Here is a 4,595-nt window from a genome sequence, read left to right as displayed (position 1 = left end):
TCACAGGTCCCGCCCGCGGACCAAGAGCTCCCGCCGGCCGCGCCGGCTCTGCCCGCGGAATTTGCGCAGCTCCTCCTTGAACGCCGGGTGCGCCATGGGCCGATAGTCCCGGGGCTCACAGTGGCTCTGCAACGCACGGCTCCGTCAGCCCCATTGCAGGGAAGGGGCTCAGAGCCAGAACTGCCCCTCCCCACTGCCGTGCGCCCCCCTCAGCTCCTGCCAGCGAGGGGACACCGGGAGGGGACTCACCGGGAACTGGAAGAAGAACTCGCGGTACCCCCCGTTCAAGACGTAGAGCTCAGGGTACTGCAGCTGCGGGTACTCGTGGCAGGACTGATCCCTCTCCCGCAGGAACTTGCACCTGTGACTCAGGGAAAGGCCACGGGATCAGCCCCGTGCGGGGATCCAGGCGTGCCTGGGGGACGGGCAGACCCCAAAGTGCCCTCCCCCCACCGAGGCATCGCTCACATTTTGGGGCCCCTTTCAACAGAGAACTCGCAGTGGAAGATGACGATCACCCTCTTGCTGCTGTCCAGCGCCACACTGGGCTGCTCCAGCAGGAATTCCTCCACATCCCGCTGCAGCGGCAGGTTGACAGCACCCTGGGGACGGACACACGAGGCACCTTTCTCCACTCTGCCTCCCATTTCATTTTCTGCAGGGACCCACGGACGCTGCCCCACAGCCTCCCCCACTGTCATGCTCCTCTTTCCAGCTGGGAATCAACCTTTTAGGGAGTGTCTTGACACTCCCCTTGGGGCTGCTCTGTCCCTCTGGGCAGCTCTGTACCCTTCCTGAGGGGCTGCTCAAGCTCTCTGGAGGCTCAGAGTACCTCTGGTGAGGCTGCTTTACTCCTCTCTGGGAGCTCTATATCTTTGCTTCATCTCTCAGAGGGTACTCAACAAATCCCGGGCGATCCTGAACCCCTTGCTGGCGTTATGCTCAACCCCTCGTGGCGGTTCCTCCCGTTCCTCCCAGTCCCAGGAGCACAGAGGGCGGGGGGAGCGTGGAGTTCTGACCGTGATGTGGCCCCCCTCGTATTCGTAGGGGTACCGGCAGTCCACCACGATGCTGCTCTCGAGGAAGCTGCTGAAGTGCCCCGTCAGCACTGCCACCAGCTGCGGGGGACACAAGTCACCAAGGGGGGACACACGGGGGCAGGTGGGGGGTGGAATAGGCAGGCAGCCCCTTGGGGGGCCTGGCAAAGGGTCACTGTCCCCTTACCGTGCCAGGGGAGATGTACTTCAGGCTTGGGTCCTTCCCTTCCACCGTCGGCAGGAGGTGAGGCTGGAGGAGAGAGGATGCGGGGTCATTCCTGTCCTAGGGACACGTCCTGGGGGTGGCACCTGTCCCCCCAGCCCAGGAGCTCCCAGTGGTCAGTTCTGCACCCACAGGAGGGGAAAGGGCAGATACATGTGGCCGTGGCATTGGCATGGACCCAGAGGAGCAGTGATGGGGCTCTTTATCCAGTGCAGGGACTGCATGCTGGGCAGTCACAGCCCTGTGTCCCCAGCCAAGGGCCACCAGCTGGCTTTGGGCTCTTGCAGGGCTCCAGTGATGGTCCCTGTTCCCAATAATGCAGCCCTGCCCCATCCTCGTGGCTCTACCATGGAGAAGTCCCCAATGAGCTCCTGCTCATCGCTGGCCAGCACTTTCTCCATCTCCTCAAGCTGGGCGGATCTGGAAGGCTCCAGCCCCACTCCCTGTGGAGACACACACAGCCCCAGATGACATCAGAGGCTCTGGAACAGCAGGGACGTGGCCCAGTGCTGCTGGACAGGCTGGTCCCACTCCTCCCCTTCCCCATCACCCACCAACTGCACCGACGCCTCCTGGTCAGGACTGCCAGACACCCTCTTCTGCTTCTTAGCCTTGACAGGGGTGCCCCTGTGCGAGGGCTGTCCCCGCTTCAGGACGGGCCTGGGGACACTGCCGGGCAGCCAGGACGAGCGGAAGAGCTGCCGGCACTGGCTGCGCTTCCCCGCACGCTGTGGGGAGAGCCCGTGCTGCTGCCTGGGGTGTTGGGAGCCCCCAGCAGCAGGGCTGGTGCTGCTCACCAACCAGCCCCCACCTCAGGGACCTTGGGCCCCTTTGGAGACCCCGAGAGGGGACTGTGGGGCTCCATCCTATGCCAAAGGCTGCCACATACCAGCTTTGCCTCCTCCTTCTTCATCACTGGCGTGGTCAGCCCGTTCTCCATCCCCTGGCACATGGTGGCATCGCTCTGCCAGAGCACCAGCTGGGGGGACTTGGGGCAGAAGCAGAGGAGATGGTGAAGGGGACAAGTCCTGTCAGCAGCTGTCCACCCCCAGGCAGGGATGGATCCCGTACCCAAGCTCCATCCACCTCCCAGTGCATTCCAGGCTTGCAGTCAGGGTGTCCCAATGACCTCCCAGCCCGCCCATCTCCCACATCCGCAGGCCCCCACCCATGGGGAGGTTGTGGCAGCAGCTCCAACGCGTCCAGCCGCAGGATCAGCCATTCTTGGTGCCCTCCCGAGCCCTCCAGTCTCTCACCAGCAGTTCTGGTGTGCGGGAAGGGCTCTTGGCAAGAAGGTTGCTCCTGGCAGCCCCATGGCCGGTGGGCAGCCGGTCCCGCTGGCCCGGCCTCTGCAGCTTTTTGGGGCCAAAGCCCTCCTGCAGCGGGGGAAGACACGGGATCAGCACCCCTCTGCCCCCTCCCTGACCCCCAGGTCCCGCTGCCCCCTCATCCTCGGGCTCCGTCTGGCGCTGCTGCACTCTGTCCCTGCGCACCTGGAGCTGGGAGATGTCCTTCAGGACCGGTCTGGCTTCCAGCTGACACTTCTGTGGGACAGCCAGGGGGTGAGAGGTGCTGCACAGGTGCGGGATCCCTGCCCCCGCTGCTGGCTCCATCTTCCTCGTCCCTGCTCGTCCGGGGACTCGGCAGGATCCTGCACAGCCTCCAGCACCTACCGGCAAGGAGTGCATCCTCTGGCCAAGGAGCTTCCTGCTGCAAGAGGAGGGAAAGGAAAGGAAAGGGTGGAATGAAAGCGCTGTGTCCCACCCCTCTGCCACTGTCACCTCTGTCCTCTACGTCCTCAGGGTGGGGTAACAGCTCCCCGGGGCAGCCACAGCTCCCCAAAGGAACCTGGGGCAGGTACTGAACGAACACCAATGGCCTGAGTGGGTGGGACCCCAGCAGGGGCACGGGGACAGCCTGGCTCTTGGGTCTGGGACAGGGACAGCCTGAGCACGGGGACAGCCTAGCATTCGTGTCCTGCCGCAAGGACACAGCCCCTCCACTTACTCTTTGAGACGTCTCCCAGAGTTCGGCATCATTTTCTGGAAGCTGTGGGGAGAGCAGAGATGAGCTTTATGGGGGGATGGCATCCGCATCCCTGCCCAAGCAGCCCAGGTTGTCACCTCCCAGACACAGACTGGGGGACACAGCCGGGCTTAGACCGAGCCCTGCTGCTCGGGAGAGGCAGGGCCAGGGCCAGGGCCAGGGCCAGGAGGTGTCCCCGGGGGGACACGGGGATGGGGCCACTCACTTTTCCCTCACGGCTGCGGAGCTCTGCTGTGTGGGGGAGTCCGGTGCCAGTGCTGCGGGAACAAGGGACAGGGATAGCCGCGGTGTGGGGATCGGGGAGCTGGCCGCAGCCCAGGACACCGGGCAGGATGGGTCCGTGCAGGGAGGCCCCCAGCAGGCGGGTGGCAGCGCCGTCGGGAGCAGCGGTCCCGCATGGAATGCTGCGCGTCACCCCGAGCAGGGTCCCCAGCGGAGCGGCTCCTGGCCGAGCCCCAGGGACCGCAGGCACGGGCTCCTGCCCATCACTCCCCAAAAAGCCTCGAGCCCCTCGGACCCCCCTCCCACACCTTCGGCACGACCCCAGAGCCAGCAGCGGTTGGGGACGGCTGTGGGGCGGAGCAGCCGCAGTCCCTCACCTGGATCCGTGGGCTGCGAGGACACCGAGTCCCCGGGGCAGTCCGAGGCCAGCGGCTCCGGGGACAGCGTGTGCCACAGCCGCGGGAGGGGCAGCGCCCCGCGTCCCCTCTGAGGGGTGTCCTGGTACCTGCGGGCGGACAAGTGTCGGTGACACGGGGCAGTGTCCGTGGCCCGGGTGCCCCTTCTTGGCCCGGCGAGGCGGGGGCAGGAGCTGAAGAAGGGATCCCAAAAAGCGTCCTTTGGCACGAGCCCCGGACAAAGGCACCCCGGCCACCCCCGTCACCTGTCCGGGACCGCCGGGTCAGCCCTATCCAGTGACAGCGGCGTGAGCGCGGCTGTGCCCGGGGAGGGCAGAGGGGAGATGGCCGCCAGCCCGCGGCCACCGCGCAGTGACATGGCCCGGGCAGGGACCGAGAGAGCGAGCTCCGGCAAGTAACCGGGGACGGGGGACAAGAGACGGCAAGAAGTAAGAGGTGCAAAGAGATGGCAGTGAGAGGCGGGAGTTGATAAAAGGCGGTAAGAGGTGATAAAAGGTGACAAAAAGTGATAAAAGGTGGCCGGAGGCGACAGGAGGCGAGCAGAGGTGACAGGTGCCACCCGCGCCGCTCCCGCTTAGAGCAGTAACAGGAATAACAACACCAGCGGCAGCCGCAGCCAATGGGAGGCCGCGGCGCGCACGAGGCGACTCC

General features: G+C 65.6%; 1 pseudogene; it reads right to left on the bottom strand.

Annotated features, from left to right (window-relative positions):
* On the bottom strand, positions 1–4,302 carry LOC134056797 (M-phase inducer phosphatase 2-like; annotated as a pseudogene).
* Between the last annotated feature and the right edge of the window lie 293 nt (positions 4,303–4,595).

The sequence above is a fragment of the Cinclus cinclus genome, chromosome Z (genome assembly GCF_963662255.1).
Source record: "Cinclus cinclus chromosome Z, bCinCin1.1, whole genome shotgun sequence".
NCBI classification, from domain to species: Eukaryota; Metazoa; Chordata; class Aves; order Passeriformes; family Cinclidae; genus Cinclus; species Cinclus cinclus.
Note: the sequence above shows the minus strand (reverse complement) of the source record. Positions and strands in the feature narration are given on the sequence as shown.